Source organism: Sinocyclocheilus anshuiensis, unplaced genomic scaffold, assembly GCF_001515605.1.
Source record: "Sinocyclocheilus anshuiensis isolate Anshui unplaced genomic scaffold, SAMN03320099.WGS_v1.1 scaffold75, whole genome shotgun sequence".
Taxonomy (NCBI): domain Eukaryota; kingdom Metazoa; phylum Chordata; class Actinopteri; order Cypriniformes; family Cyprinidae; genus Sinocyclocheilus; species Sinocyclocheilus anshuiensis.
This window is the reverse complement of record NW_015549634.1, coordinates 32,583-50,321: the sequence shown is the minus strand read 5'-3', so window position 1 is coordinate 50,321 and position 17,739 is coordinate 32,583. Positions and strand designations below refer to the sequence as shown.

General features: G+C 34.7%; 1 pseudogene; it reads left to right on the top strand.

Annotated features, from left to right (window-relative positions):
• The window catches only part of LOC107659636 (uncharacterized), a 58,061-nt pseudogene that overhangs the window by 29,320 nt on the left and 11,002 nt on the right, over window positions 1–17,739 (top strand).

The window sequence follows — 17,739 nt, the reverse complement described above, 5'->3', positions numbered from 1 at the left end:
CGGGGAGCAGTTGGGGGTTCGGTGCCTTGCTCAAGGGCACCTCAGTCGTGGTATTGAAGGTGGGAGAGAGCGCTGTATATTCATTCCCCCCACCTACAATCCCTGCCGGTACGAGACTCGAACCCGCAACCTTTGGGTTACGATTCCAACTCTCGAAACATTAGGCCACGACTTCCCCATGCTTATGTATTTAATCCCATTTTATTAACTAGTGTCTTTGCTGCTGACCTTCGATGATCCAGTTCAACCACACTAATAAACAAAAATTACTTTAAACAGTTATGTTCCGTTAGTTTGCTTTCATGGACTTTCATTTTGTTTTCATTAGTCACATGTTTTCTTTGTCTTAGGCTGCATCCGAAAACTTAGGCAGCTGACTTGCTGCCTCGCTGCCATATGAGGCAATGACTTTGCAGGCAGCGTTTTTGCACGAAGGCACCTCATGAAACTGATTTCAGACAGGCTTCTGAGGCAGCGTAACGGTTTAATGATCTACAACAAAATAGAATGAGTTTTTGTGATAACTAAACAAATATATAATTAATTACTATAATACTGATTTCTCGCTATAAATAACATCAAAGGTGCAAAAAGTTAGTCAGAAATATACATTTACACACAAACTGACCACAGAACACAAATTTCAGATGCCATCTTTATTTTTTAGCTTAACCGTCACGGAATGGAACGCACAGGATTGTGGGATATCAAAGGCAGCGAAGGATACATCTATGCTGCCTTCAAAATTCGATCAGAAGAAGGTACCTCCGGAGACAGGAACTGAAGCAGAATTTGGATTCGGACGTGCCTCGATGCCTTCCTGCCTTGGAATGCTGCCTCCGAAGTCAGCATTTTAGAGTTTTCGGATACAGCCCTAGTTTCCTGCCAGTCATCAGTCGTCATGGACATTCATTAATCATCACAGCTGTCATTTTGGTTCATCATCAGTTGTACATTCACAGTCACTATTTATCCAGTCGCCCTTGCATCTAATGTGTGTTGCCTTGCCTGTCTGCTTGTCAGTTGGATATTTATTTTTAAACTTTGTGATGGAAGCGCTACTCCTCATGCTCATCTGTCTTCTTCGCAACAGCCTGTGACACATAACATTTTTGTTTTATTCATTCATTAGTTTATTTATTTATTTTTTATTACTGAAGAGTGCTGAACTTTTTTCTCCTGCATCCAATTCTTCAGTTGAAAGGTTTGTTTGAGCTGCGCTGTACTGTACAGACATTAATTTTACATTTCCTTCAGCCTCAGTCTTATTCATTACACTTTCGCAGGTAAGTTTTTTACATTTGTGCACATTACTTATTACGTGCACATTACACATTACATTACATAATGTGCATAAACTGCAATCACCAGAAATGATCATAGCAAGATAATAGAGAATATAATAAAAACACTGTTGATGCAGTGTTGACAGTCATGTACTGTAAGTAGTTCTTGGTGAATCTTGTTCAACTGGTTGCAACAATTACTGGACAAATCCCCTTTCAGTGATTGACAGCTGCAGTTTGGTGACTTGATAAAGAGACTTTGCAGCGTCATTGTCTGATGGTTTTCTAAAAGTCCTACAATGTATAAAAATGACAAGAAACTTTACTATCCATGATGACCAAACAAATGAGGAAAAACCTGAGATAAAGTCATACTATGCTGTAGAGAATAGTTTTTGTATATATTGGTACCAAGTTTGTTGCTGAGGAAGACTGAGGCAGAATCAATACAATTAAAATGTAGTTATGTGTCAGTGCTGCACTTGCTCTTGTGTTACATTTTGTTAATATTGAAAATTCATGAAACCTAATGCATTAAATAATGCAACATGTATTTGACTCCTTTTTAATTATTTTACTACTTTTTATTATACGCTTCTACATAAGAAATAAAAAATAATAATGATTATTTACTTAATTTGTTTAAAATGTATTAGTACATGTAGGATGTAATAACAACAGTAAAACTTTGTTGTTGATTTTGTGTATTTAAAAAATATATTTACAGAGATATATTTCACAAATTGTACATTCCATAGGATATTACTATGTCATTTTAATACAGAGAATGTACATTGCTAGAAAGCCAGTTATTTATTAATCTTTATTAATGTTAGTTAATAAAAATAGTCGTACAGTCTCACATATGAAAATGTTAAAGAAGGAGCATATAGCTACTGTTTTATTTGCTTTATTATTTTTAGATTTTGACATCACATCTATACACATTTTAATCTCCTATTTAAACACCATAAAAAGAGGTTTGCCCTTTGTAAACTTGCATTTGTGAATGTGAAATTTACATAAAAATAAACTAAAATGTGTACTGAAACCAGCATCCTTTAAATACCAATTCTTGATGTAATAACCCAAAATTACAGAAGGTGTAGAGATATTCTCTTTCAAAAACAAGGATATAATTTTATAGTTGTTATTTTATAGTTGTTATCTGTTTAACCCAGAAAAAAATCGACTGAGGTATTTTCAGGTCTAGGAGGACAGACAGATATATATCTGCTTTTAAAAAGCATGTGCACCTGTAGGAGTGGCTCTAGTAAACACCTTGAATTCTTTTAATGTAATAGGTATTTTGTATCGTGAGATAAAGTCTGCAAACCTAAGTAAAGTCCATTTTAAGTAAAGTTCATTATTAAATAACTATTAATAAATATAACTCATTAATAACAGCCGCTCCTAAACAAATTGTGAAAACATAAAGATTTATTTGTATACTAAATATTAGCGTTATTCCAAATAAAAAAGAAAAAAAAAAAACCTTTGGGGGGAAAAGTTGTATTTATGAACAAGACTCCAAATAGCAAGTACTTGTTGGTGAAATTCAGAAAGCTTAATCGGAAGTTTTTTCAATTTTATAGTTACACATTAAAATAAATTTTATGCGACCCAAATGGGAGAAAATACCCTGAGGAATTATATTCCAAACAGATGTAAGATTTTGAAGATATTGTCCAATTTTTTTTTGTGTATATTTACAGTTTATAAAGCTAAAGTTGATAAAATTCAGACCGCCTTTATCATATAAATTTAGTGTTACTGATCTCATAATATAATGAAAATTGTTTTTCAACAGAAATTTTGTTTAAATGCTGTCATGACATAAAACAAATACCCAAAGATGACACCAACAGTTTTACCCAGAAGATTTCTATAAAAAGGTATAGCAAATCTTAAACGGTTGGGACAAAAGTATATACTAGGCATGAGAACAGCAGTCACTTTTTAATTTAAAGAAAATTGTTGTATTATTGTCACTTTCATAAATCGACAAATCTCAGTCTCATTGAAGCCTTTCAACCATATAACAAGGAAAATACATTTGCACTGGACGAAGCCATACATGCGTATATATTTTCCTCCAGTTCTTGTCACCTTAAGTAAAGTAGGCCATCCCTCGTAGTTTAGGTGGGTGGTGAAATTTCAACGCCATCTACAAAAGCACAGCTTTCTTGTTTTCTTTATGGGCTTTTTCGACAGAGTTTTACCAGCCATGTCAGCATGTACACTCTGGTCGGTCTTTCCAACCTTATTTCCAGCACTTTTCCTCTTTTCTGACCCACCCATTGTGGTCTCTGACGAAGCACTGTGATATCAAATTGAGTTATCTTTCAAAATGTTCTTTGCAACAACGTTATAAGTCAGTTTATGTGTTTAGGATTGCGGAGCTCATCAAAATGTGTGCGATCAAGGAGCCACCTTGAAAACCCTCCAAACTCTCAAAGAAATGGAACCTTACACTGTAAAAAAAAATCTGTGACATTTACGGTAAAATACCGGCAGCTGTGGTTGCCAGAACTTCACCGTAAAAAATATGGTAGCAACATTTTAGGTTTTACAGACTTAAATTAACAATAAACTACCGTATTTCATTAACTGATGTAATTTAAAAAAAAACAACATATTGAAGTGTTAATATCTGTTTTGAACCATTGTAATGCACTGATGGTAACTGGAAACTGGAAACTGGTGGTGATGAGAAAGTCACATGATGAACCAAAGTTCATCACAAACAGCTTTTCTACGAGCTGAGGGCAATATTTATATATAGAAGGTGCACAGTGTCATTCACACAAACACTAAACCCCATCATGGTGACACACATGATACTGAAATAATGCAATAAACATTAATTTAACAACATTAGATGTAAGATTAAACCCTAGTGTACACAGCTGATAAGAAAAAAACTAAGAAACATGTTATTTCAACAAAAAAACAAAATATGAAGTGTCATGCAGGGAATTCTGGGAGTGTCAATTTATGGTTTTTCACTGTAAATTATACAATTACTTTTTCTTTTTCACTTCCAAAAACCGTATTTTAACAGTATTTTACTGTAAAATTAGATTATATGTAATTACATTTATTCACCGAATATAGTATGGAAACTTACTGTTAACCAGTTAACAGGTTTTTACTCTAGCATTTTTACAGTCTTTTACTGTTAAAATCACAATCATTTTTTACAGTGTACAGTCATACTAAAGTCTCCCGACAAGCATTGCACATTTGTAAAATTAGAGAATTAAATTAACAGTGACACATATAGAGAAACTTTTACTGCTCATTTATTTATTTCTTTCCCCCTTTATATTTGTATTAGTCTGTACATATCCAGACTAATACAATATACTCCTGTACATATAGGAGACATAACTGTCAGGACACATTAATGTGCAACACATGGTTTTTGGGACGTGAGTTTTTGAATAATGAGCTAAAATGTGCATCGGATGAATGTAGAACATTCCTAAGGAGCTTAATTCTGCACCTTCAATAAATATATGAATATAATGTTCACTTCCTTGAATTCTGCAAGAACAGACTTCATTCTTTACTTGGAAGGAAAAAATCTAATGCTCAATCTGTTTTTTTTTTCTTTGCTTGTTTGTTTGTTTGTTTTTCATTGTGTGACATTACCTCTTTAGGGATGTACCAATATTTTTGTGTTTTGTTAGTTTGCTCATCTAAAATCTGAATCATTGCTTGTATCCCTCCAGTGGTCTTTTAAGTAATTAAATTTAAACCTTATTGAGCATCATTAACATGGCTAAACAATATTTACCAACAGAATGATTTAACACATTATTAAATTAATTAGCATTATTATTTTCTGTCACCTTTAGCTCACTCTTTAGAGGTTTTATCATACTGTTTTTGTGAAACTGCTGAACAAATCAAACTTGTCATCATTCCATCTACATTCTCATCTATTCGAGCACAAAGTAAAAGAATGTCTTTCTAAATGTAGTCGCACACAAGAAAACAATCAGTTCAAATAACAAATATTTTCATATCTCATTAAAACTGGTTTAAGACATTATTCAGAAATAGGGTTGCAAAAAGGTGATAAGTTTCCAGTAAATTTCAGAAACATTCCAGAAATGTTGGAAACTTTCCAGGATTTTTTGGAATCTTCCAGGAATGTTTGGAAAGTTTCCGGAAATGTATCAGAGATTTTCCACCCCTTTGCAACCCTATTCAGAAATATCTTCTAGTTCCAGTTATGGTTGACCCACAGTTATTAATAAAGGCATTGATAAGTGTGTGAGATCGTGCAGTTCATCATCACTGTATTCAGCTGCTGAAAAGAGAAAGTTTGCTCTGCAGCAGCATTTGACCTCAGGTAAAGTTATTTAAAAATTAAAATGATTAATATAATATTCTTATACTAAATAATTAAAATAAGAAACATATTTAATGTGTTTGTATGTTGTATATGTGCAGGTGCAGGAGTTGCCGTTCATCACAATGAGGTTTCTGATCTCACTGTGTGTCACTACTGCTGCTGATTAATGGTGAGTGATTTATCATCTGACACGTGCATTAAAATGATTAATTTACTAATTTATTAAGTTTTCCTTAATTTACTATGTTTATATTGTGTACCTACAATAAAAAAGGACCTGTTCTTTGCCATTAAAGTGAAATTACTATACCTAAACATAGGAGCCTGATAAAAATGCTCATTTAGTAAGAAAAATGTCAGGTGGCATTTAGAGGCTTTTGTAGCTGTGGTGAGATTTAATTTAAAAACCTGATTTTTGTTTTGAGAGAAAATCTGAAACCAGGCACAACGTGTTGGGAATTTGTGGCATTTATTTACTGCACAAATCTCAAATGTTTTATGATCAGTCATTATGTGAATTAATGAATAAACAAGCGAATGAATGAATTAGTTAATTCCAAAATGTAAATTTTACAATTGTGACTTTATATATATAGTGATTTCTAATTTATTTATTTTACAGTACATGTGGCCTTTATATACTATGTATTGTGTAATATATATATATATATATTTTGTTTTTTTAGACATACATCTTTCCAGTACAAAAATCAGTACCAAAATCATTGCTTTTACAATATGCAAGTTAAGTCATTTGTGTGATCTCAGACACCTAGCACCTAGCAAAATGGAATTCAACACAACACAATAGAATATAATAGAACAGAACATTAATATAACACAGCATGCATTAAGAGATGAAAATATCAGGTCATGGACATGCAGGGGGTTGCATTTGATCTTCTCATTTTGCATCTTTAAAAATTAATAAAATAAAATAATTATTAACAGAATGTTCTCAAAGAATGCAGATCTTGCAAACAAATAATAATAATATTATATTTATGTTCTGTATCAACCCATTAATATCCCTCTCTTTCTTTTTTTAAAGAATTTACTTTTTTTATTTTATTTTTTTTTCATGTAATAGCCTATACTGCTGATATGCCAGAGACAACCCCAGCCGAAACTACAGAAACTGCAACCACGGACAGTACAACTGGTATGATGCTGTATTACATTCTGGAAGAGGGAACACTATGCAAACAAACACATTTTACAGTTGAAACTGCTATGGGAAGATGCAGGGAAGATGCATGGCAATAATCTGCATTACTGAACAAAATCTGTGTGTGTGTGTGCGTGCATACTCTTAAAAATAAAAACGCCATGGACAGTAAAGGTTCTTTGTGGAACCATTGATTTGATTTTATTTTTTTACAGCAATTTTTGTTCTGCTGACATCTGACCTAAATATTATTTTCAATTTACAATTATAAATCCTAAAATTCTGTTTTATAATTTCTAACTTTTCCTAACATCAGTCATGCATGCAATTTGTGAACTGGGGCCTGTACCATGAAGCCAGATTAGCTGGCGAGCCAGGTAAGTTTCAGTTTAGTTTGCACCAATCCTGGGTTTTAGGTACCATGAAAGTGGCTTGGCTTTTAGCGGCGTTCATTGCCTTAATAACTTACACTGCACAGCTAACCTGCTCCAGGGCAGGTTATGTTCTGGGTAAGAGATCTCAAACTGAAATTGGACCAATCAGATGTGAGCAAAGTGACACATGTCTGACGCAAAAAAAGTCACTCCCCCAGTTTCTCTTCCTTCAAAATTAAAGGTCACTGTAAAGTAGCTTAAAAAATACAACAAAATTGTCTGGCTTTAATGATAATTACGATTTATATATGACTTATATAATTATAATATGGTTTATATTAATATTAATCCATTACACACTATATTACATATTACATACAGCAATTTTAGTTTAACAATTATTATAAAGCATTTATTTTAAATGAATATTAATATATACAGCTCATATGTAATATACATAAGTGGTAGAATCAATAAATAACGCTTTAAAAATGTAAAAATCGCTATATATATAACTTCACAAGTTTCACTTGTGACTGCACTGATAGAACGAGATAATTTATTTTATTTGTCCTCTTTCATAGACAAGTACTTCAGTGTAAATGCATTTATATTCCTCATATTCTTTGATCTCTTAACCGTTAGGAAAAGAGTTTTGAATCTCGCTGGCTCTTTCGCGAGAAGTGAATCACACTTGCTCTGTGTTGCAAGGCATGTGATTGGCTGTTTGCCACTGATGTCACACATTCATGTGCACGCGCTTCACAAACTCAGGATCAAAGCCTGAGTTGACAAAGACAGTTGATTATCAGCATCATGCTACCAACAAAGCCGGATTGGAGTGGTTTGGTTTTGTCAACTAAAAACTAATCCTGTAACTCTGAATTTGTTCATCTACCATCATGGTACAGGCCCCTAATTTAGCAGGTTAACGAAGAGTCAGATTGCTACCACATGTTGGAGGAGTTAGTGACGACTTCATTTCAAAATAAAGAGGATGTTTTTATTAAATGTAGAGAAGTAAGAACTACAACAACTGTGCTTTGTAAATGTAGTAAAGTAAAAGTTTTCCAAAAAAAAACAACAACTCTGATTTAAGGATACACTTTATGTAGGTTTAGTCCTTTTATTTAATCCATCCTCAGTCTACCGTCCCAATATTCTTTCGAACAGACACAGATGCTGGATGTTTACCTGTATTGTAACTTGTTTCTGTCACTTCGGTCTAGTGTAATTCATAGTTTTGTGACAGAGCCCTGACACTCCCGTCATGTCTTGTTTTCATCTCTCGTCTGCGTGTCCTGTTTCCTTGTTTCATGTTGGAGCGTGGTGTTCAGATCCCGGCACTCATGTCTTGTTGAGTTTCAGTTTTGTGTCGGGGTCCAGACACTCGTGCTCCATGTTCTGTCTTGTTGTGGGAGCGTGCGGTCTCGAGTTCGCTCGGCCGTGCGCTCTTCTGTCCACGTGTGTTGTGTTTTGTGTAGCACGTGGTTTGTGTTCGGCTTTTCTTGTTGTCTTGTGCTGTTGTTGCATGCAGCTCATGTTATCGGCTGCATTTAATTTCCTGTTTTTATTTTTTTGCAATTGTCTTGACCCCACCCATCTTGTTACCTGATTATTGGTTAATTTGCCCCACTTGTGTTTCCCTCGTTACCCTCCTCACCCTCCTCATTTGCTCCCTATTTATTCTCCTTGTGTTTGCAGTCCCGTGCCAGTTCGTCATTGTATATCGCATGTATCCTGTCATGTCCTGTCAGCCTTGTCCTGATCCTGCATTGCCTAGCCTTGCCTTGTCTTGCCAGCCTGTTTTTTTCCCTTTTTGCCAGCCTGTAGTTTTTGTTGCTTGTTTTGTTTTATTTTACTATTAAAAGCCCATTACTCTGCACTACTGAGTCCTCGCCTTATCCCTTCATCCCCAACCCTGACCGTTTCTGCAACCTCAGAGAATGAGGGAACTGTCTTTTTTCTTTATTCTCCCAGAATCAAGAACATCCAGCTCTGATCCATGCTATGATTATTTATCACACTCTTGATGAATCCTGGAGAGACATACGGCAATACCATTATTCTGAACATGATGACACCCTTGTTGAATGGAGTGGCTGGTATCGGCTTTATTTGAATGGAAAAAGTGGCCGGGTGTCTGAGTGGTGTGTGAATACTGTGAGTTTAGGTGGTGAAACTGGACTGAATCTCAGTGGTTCTCATCCATCACTTGAGGATGGAGTGGTGACCCGTAAGTCATGGGAACGTATTCATGGTAGTAGAATTACCATCAGTGTGGTGCCTACAGATCCGCATCCATCCGAATCAAAGCCTGTCCAGGAGATTATTATGTCTATGAATTTGTAAAACCCAACACTTCAGCACCTAAGACCATGTACTAAGCAGGTACAATTGTAATTATTTTATCTGGGATTTTTTACATCACTTTTAAGAGTACATCAATAAGATAATTTAACATGCATCTTTCATGAAAGTAAGCAAGCATAGTTAGACTGAGTGGTGTGCAGTCCTACATTCATTCTGTATACATTTCTATGTCGGCTTCCCTTTACAAATCAAAAGCACTCACCTTGTTCTTGTATTATTTGTAACACAATTCCTCAAATCACACTTTAGGCCTTTTGTTCTGTGATTAATATGCATAATGTATACTACACAGTCCTCTTGTACCTCTCTGCATGCAAGTCTTTGCCAGACTATACTTATTTGCATAGCTTTTTTTGGCAAAGTTTTTAACCCCACCATGTTGCTCTGCCCTGTTCTGCAGGCTGCTATAGACTTGCCTTATTAATACATAATGCAATGCAATAACAAACACAATCAGTTTTGTGTTTATTCAAATTGTGTAGGCTAAAAACCTTAATAGGGTATTTCTGTTCGGTGGTTCCTTTTCGATCTGTAACTAAGTATACATATATCGGCATCCTTCTGTCTTGTAATACAGCTACACTTGTCAGAAATAGCAAAAACTGAAATATGTGATATTGTGATAATTTAATATTATGACTTCTTTTCTTAAGAATTAGTGTAATAATAATAATATTTGTAATAATTATATTCTGGTATTTATTATGGGAAATAAATAAGGACATTAAAATGCAGTCTAAATGACCCAGAATGTAGATGATGATGATGATGATGATGATGATGATAATAATAATAATAATAAAAGGTTAAGCAAAATCAGTTTTTTTTAAGCTTGTGTTTTTTTTTCTTTTCTTTTTGTAGTCCTTTCCTTTCAGTAAAAGTAAAAGAAAGATTAAGGACAATAGTGCTATCTTTCTCTGTTATCGTTTTGCTTATCTTCCATGGTGATGCTATTTATGCATGAGAAGTGTCTTGCTATTCTGCTTTCTGTTCTAAAGGTTTTGAAGAATATTTGCGCTCTGGTTAAATTGTTCTTTGAAGGAAAGATGGGGTGAGTTTCAGTCACTGGTTAGATTAACACAAATATGTATTGTAGTTTTTAAAGACGGTGAAGAGAAACTGAAATTGAGGAGTCTGTAGGGCAGAGTGCATTTGCATTCTGAACAGTCCTCTGATACTCTTCTTGAATCTTCTTACATTTTACTAAAGCCTCTGTAAATCCCTTCTTAATAGTTTCATTAGAATGTTGCAAAATTCATTTGGAATATTTCCTGTGAATGACAGAATTTTTGACTGCATTTCTGTAACATTGAAATTTAAATTTTTAACAGCATTTTTCTTAATGCTGATGTGTATCTTTTAATATAAATCTTTGGAATTGACGACAAAAAATTACAAATCAAGTCTATATTTATAAGATTGCAAAATTTGATCATAAGCAATCAGCGGTGGTGCCAGCCGTCAATGACCAGGTTGTGTGACTTAAATTGTAAATATGCTCCTGCCAAACTTGTCATCACAAATATATATGAGCTATATATATTCACTTAAATTCTGAATCTGGAAAAATATCAGTGCTGGTACTACTAGATCTCAGTGCTGCGTTTGACACTATCGATCATTTTCTTTTATGTAAAGCACTTTGAATTACCATTGTGTATGAAATGTGCTATATAAATAAACTTGCCTTGCCTAAAGCATATAGCTGCTGTTGTATGTAGTTTAAACACATGAAAGTAGTGATTGTGTTACTATTGGTCTCTGAGTATTAACATGCTGGTCATGCGAGAGATTTTTTGAGGCGTAGTCTAGACGATATATTTAGTCAGTAGGTAGTTGAAGGAGGTCAAGGTAATATGATTCACCAATGTCAGGTTTACTTTAGCTAAAATTCGTTCATTTTGCATTCATTTACCATTACCATACTTAAAACTAATAAATATGTATTGTTATGCTGCTTTATAAGAAATTAATTAATTTAAAGTGTATTAGTGTATGGAGAAGATAGTAATAACAGTGAAAGTATGTTCATAAATGCCGTAAAAGTATTGTTGATTTTAAGTGAAGTGAAAAAGGGAAAGTGACGTGTGGTCAAATATGGTGTCCCGTATTCGGAATTTGTGCTCTGCATTTCACACAGCAGTGAACACACACCCACCGTGAATACAATCCCGGAGCAGTGGGCAGCTGTTTCTTCTGCGGCGCCCGGGGAGAAGTTTGGGGTTCGGTGCCTTGCTCAAGGGTCTCACCTCATGGTATTGTAGGTGGAAGAGAGTGCTGGTTATTCACTCCCGCCACCTACAATCCCTGACTCGAACTTGCAACCTTTGGGTTACAAGTCCAACTTTCTAACCATTAGGCCATGTCTTACAAAATCACAAACACATTGAACTTTACAGCTATCAAAAACTCCTGACAAGCATGCACTTTTGAAAACATGTAAGATTAGAACGTTAAATAAACAGTGGCACAATGTTAAATTAATTGTAAAAAAAATCCTCTATATTTGTATTAGTCTGTACATTTCCTGAGGAGACATTACCGTCAGGACACATTAATGTGCATCACATGGTTTTTTGGACGTGGGTTTTTAAAGGATGAGCTAAAATGTGCAGCAGAGGAATGTAGGACATTCCTAAAGAGTGTAATTCTGCAACTCCGGTTAACCTGTGACTATAGTGTTCACTTCCTTAAACTGTCCAAGAACAGACTTGATTCTTCAGACTTGATTTTATTTTGATTATGATTGACTGAACTTTTTTTTTTTTTTTCTCAGTAAATGTGACATTCTCGCTTTAGGGAAGTACCAACTGTTCTACCTCCTTCTGTTTATTTTATGCTGTCTTTATAAATCCGCTTCAATAAATATTTGTTGCTTCATCTTTTAGTTTTTCTCTTTCTTTATCCAAATATTAAATACCTTTTAATTTTCCTAATGTTAACCTGCTTTGTAACTAGCATGTTGTTCCGCAGCTGCTTTTAAAGACATTAGGTTACTTTAGGATTTAGGTTTGAGTTGTTAGTTGCAGTAGAAATATGTATGCATTTCTGTTTGTGTTATAATTTTGTTAGTTTGCACAACTCCTTGTCCAAGCTCTTGTTCTCTCCAGACTGGACTATTGTAATGCTCTCTTGGCAGGCCTTCCTGCATGTACTATCAAGCCTCTGCAACTGATCCAGAATGCATCAGCGAGAGTGGTCTTTAACGAGCCGAAAAAAGCTCATGTTACACCTCTCTTCATCAGTTTACACTGGCTACCAATAGCTGCTTGCATCAAATTCAAGTTACTGATGTTTGCCTACAAGACAACAACGGGCGCTGCACCAATATACCTAAACTCGCTAGTTCAGACCTACACGCCCTCCAGAAGCTTGTGTTCTGCAAGTGAACGACGCCTCGTGGTGCCGTCCCAATGAGGCACAAAATCACTCTCACTGACCTTTTCCTGGACTGTCCCCAGCTGGTGGAATGACCTGCCTATCTCAGTTCGAACAGCTGAGTCTTTTGCCATTTTCAAAAATGTCTAAAGACACATCTTTTTCGCCAGCACCTGATGAACTAATACTAGCACTTACCTATTCTATTCTATTCCGTTCTATTAAAAAACAACAACACTAGCTATATGTGTACTGTGCTAGACTAACTGAGACTTGTCACAGCACTTGCATACTGTTGCTCTCTCATTCGTCTGATTGCTTCTATTGTTCTCCTCATTTGTAAGTCGCTTGGATAAAAGCGTCTGCTAAATGTTTAAATGTTAATGTAAATGTCTAAAAATCTCCATCTTACTTGTCCACTGCCTGAATCCCTCCAGTGGTTTTTAAGTAATTAAATGTAAACACTATTAAACACCATTAACATGGTTAAACATTATTTATGATCTTTTCTGAACCCTTTAGTTCACTCATTGGGCATTTTATAATATTATTTTTGCAAAGCTGCTTTGAAAAGGTACAAAAAAAAAACCCCATAACAAATCAAACTGACTCGCTTGTCATCCCATCTACATTCACATCTATTCAAGCACAGAGTGAAAGAATGTATTGCACAGAATGTAGTTGCACAAGGAAATAATCCGTTCAAATAACAAATATGTCACATAAAAAACTGGTTCAAGACATTGTTGAGAAATTACTTCTGGTTTCAGTAATGATCCACCCACATGTATTAATAAAGGCACTGATTAGTGTGAGATCAGCAGTTCATCATCGCTGTATTCAGCTGCTGAAGAGAGAATCTCCCTGAGTTTGCTCTGCAGCAGCATTTGACCTCAGGTAAAGTTATTTCTCTTCATTTCATCACATTGGGCTCAAATGATTAAGGAATTACTTTGTAAATGTATGTTTATTTAGTTATAATAGTTATTTATTTTTTATTTAAAAATCCCTTTGTTTTCAATTAAATGTAAAATAATTAATATAATATTCTTATACTAAATAATTAATATAAGAAACATTTCATGTATAATTGCTGTGTATGTGTGTGCAGGTGCAGGAGTTGCCGTTTATCACGATGAGGTTTCTGATCTCACTGTGTGTGTCACTACTGCTGCTGATTAATGGTGAGTGATTTATCATCTGACATGTGCATTAGAATGATGCTAGGTGAACTGACTGAATTTTTCCTTAATTCATTATGTTTATATTGTGTATTCAACAGGTGAAATAATCAATGGACAAACTTCAGGTAAAATAATTTTTTACTTAATCACATACTCACTTCTTCTTCCATCTTTTGCTTTCCTTCACAAATGTAAAAATGAAAGAAAAGTAATAATGAAGTGAACCAGATTACCTATTGATGTGAAATCTCATACTGTAGCATTTCTGTTGTTATTTATATCAGGCTCCTAAAGAAATTTGCTTTTGTTTTTCTTTTCACTTAGAAAAACTATCATTACTTTCATAATTTTGTGTTAAAAAAACAGACCAAAAACAAATGGTTTGGAAACTTTGACAATTATGACATGCATTCCAAACTTGCTAATTCTGTGTTCAGTCCATTTTATGATGCATGTATATTCAGCAGGCTATCAATGATTAACAGTTGTCATAATTATAATATTAATATATTTACATATACACATCTACATTGTCAGGCTTTTTGGGACAAAATAGGCTATATTTTAAGAAACTAGATAATGACTAGATAATGTCTTAGACAACAGAAAAAATATCTTCACTTTTAAAAGTCAGGTTTATAGGCTCATTGGGCAACTTTATATCTTACAATTGTGTCCTTATTTCTCATAATTCCAACTACCAACCCTCTCACAAATGTGAGATTCTGTATAACTGATAATTTATACAGTATACATATATATATATATATATATATATTTGTGTGTGTGCGTGTTACAATTTAGAAATGGAATGGTCTTCCATTCAAATGTATTTCATACTACTGAAAAACGTTTTTGCAAAGGGAGTAAAGATTCTTCTAAATTGTTGATTTATGTCTGTATTTCACTGTATTAAACTACTATATATCAGAAGGCTCAGGGTGGACTTGGATGCAGACTCAAATGTCATGTTTGTTAAAGACACTTATAGAAATATCTTGAAGTCAAAATCAGACAAGAAATTACATAAAAGGAACAAACTAATAGAGATCGAAAGATCGGGCTGAGCGATACTGAAGAAAGCAGATACAGATATATATATGCATGCTGATAATTAGCTGGTAATGACGAACAGGTGAAATGGGTGGAGTAACAGGTGGGATGATCCATGATAGACAGCAGAACAGTAACACTAGACTTCACCTGCTGGACAGAGCAGGAATTGCAGAACCTGAAAACCAATGAGAGAGAGAGATGACTGTAGACATGACAACTATTATCACATTTTTGATGAAATTGTACATTGTTACATACATACTCCTTTAATTACATACAGGAGCAAGTGTTCACCCTAACCCTATTCGTTATTTTCATTTTATGGTGTCAATAAACATTTACATTTTCAACTTTTATTCAACGCCTCAGTGCTTCAGTACTGCTTGAAAAGAAATGTTTCCTGTACAAATACAAACAAGTGGTACTATAAGCCTAATACAGATGAGCCTAATACAGATATACATTACAACCTGTTCAAAATAGATATATATTTTGAGCACACAAAAACAACTGTACTATTTTTTAAGAGCCACATGTCATTCAAGCTGATGGAAGCGAATATAGCTCCGATTAATGAACTGAGATCTATGTAGTAAATCTTTTTAAATTAGTGAGCAAATGGTTTAAACTGCAGATACACTTGTTGTAGGTGAAGTCAGTTTACATAATCCCTCCTTAGTGTGCTATCCCGATATCTTGTCATAAAGACACAACTGTTTGCCACATAAAAAGTAACTGTGTATCATCACTGGATTGTCCTTTTCTGTGTCATTATTCTCTCAGATCCTACAACTTCCAGCTCTGATCCATGCTATAATTATAACATTCTTGATGACTATTGGAGAGAAATACAACAATATCATTACTATGGCTATGATGACACCCATGTTGAATGGAGTGGCTGGTATCGGCTGTATTTGAATGGAGAAAGTGCCCAGATGTCTGAGTGGTGTGTGAGTTATATGGGATGTGGTGGTGAAACTGGACTGTATCTCAACGGTTCTCATCCAAGAGTTGAGGATGGAGTGGTGACCTGTGACGTTGTGGGAACTACTTCATGGTGGTGGTGGTGGGGATTTTCCAATCAGTGTGAAACCTAGACATCCACGTCTATCCAAGTCAAATCCTGTCCAGGAGATTATTATGTCTATGAACTTGTCAAACCCAACATATCAGTCCCCAGGCCTACATACTGTGCAGGTGAAGTTTTAGCTCTTTTTCTCCAAATTATTGTGACCCTTTTTTTTTTTTACATTTTTCATTGTCAGTATCAAGAGTAAATAGTCATGCATTTTAATTTATTATTTAAAGAAGTTAAACATGGTTTGACCAGTTAGAATGAGCGCGGTCCATTAACCATTCTGTAGGCTTCTGTTACATAGGTCTACTTAGGCGAGTTGAACTGAACCCAAGTGCAGTTTATTAATAAACATAAACAGAACAAACCAAAATGTGATACAAAACAGAAAAACAAACATGAACTAAACTAAATCTTGACATGACCAGACTTGACTAGAAAGCATGGGACTCACCAACAGCAAGGTTACAATGAAAAAAGATAAACAAGAGATAGTGGCAAATGAGGGCTATATATACAAAGACACTAATCACTAACTAAAGATACCTGTGAACAATAAAGACAATGAACCAATGAGAGAACAGAACAAAACAACCAATCACAACATGACACAAAAAGTGTGTTTGACTTAAAGCTGCGTTGCGCAGACCGATCAGTGTATGACATCAAAGTATCGTGACAGCGATTGGACAGTAGACGACTCTTTATGCTTTCAAATCGTTCTCATGGTACTTTGATGTCATACGCCGATCGGTCTGCGCAGCGCAGATGCATCTCAAACAAGCCTAAAGACTAAAGAAGCACATGGCAAGATACCTGAGGGCCAGGGAATTACATGACAAAGCAGGAAACTAGACTAAGAGTGTGAAAGTGTAAAAGACATGAACACCAACAAAACGCAAAGCCAACCATGATAGCAACTATGTAAGTCTCACACCCTTACCATACCCCCCTCCCCCATAGCTCTTCCCTACTGTATCTCTCATATCAGTTGTAACACAGTTCCTCAAATCTCACAACTTTAGACAAACCAAAAATTGCACTAAACTAAATAAATTTAATTTCTACTAAATTAGTCTAAATTTGACTTAAATTTAAACTGTCTTGCCATATTATTAATATTAAAACGATAATACCGAATCAATAAATTACTTAATTTATGATGAATATCTGTTCATAATTTACCTGTCCTCCAGCTAAAAAGGAACCTGTACATTTCTTGTTGTAATATTATGATATTTACGTGTTAGTCTAAATACTAGCTTATTTTTGCTAAAATAAATTTGTGGGCTTTGTGAAATTGCACTGCTTTTGCAGTTTAAATATATAACCAATAATCATATCAACACTATTATATATTATGTAATATTATACAGTATATTATCATGAATGCAGTGCTGGTACATAGTTATGGTAGTTATGGTGTTGTTCTGCAGGCTGCACTTCACTAGTTAGAATTGCTATAAGTGGTTGGCT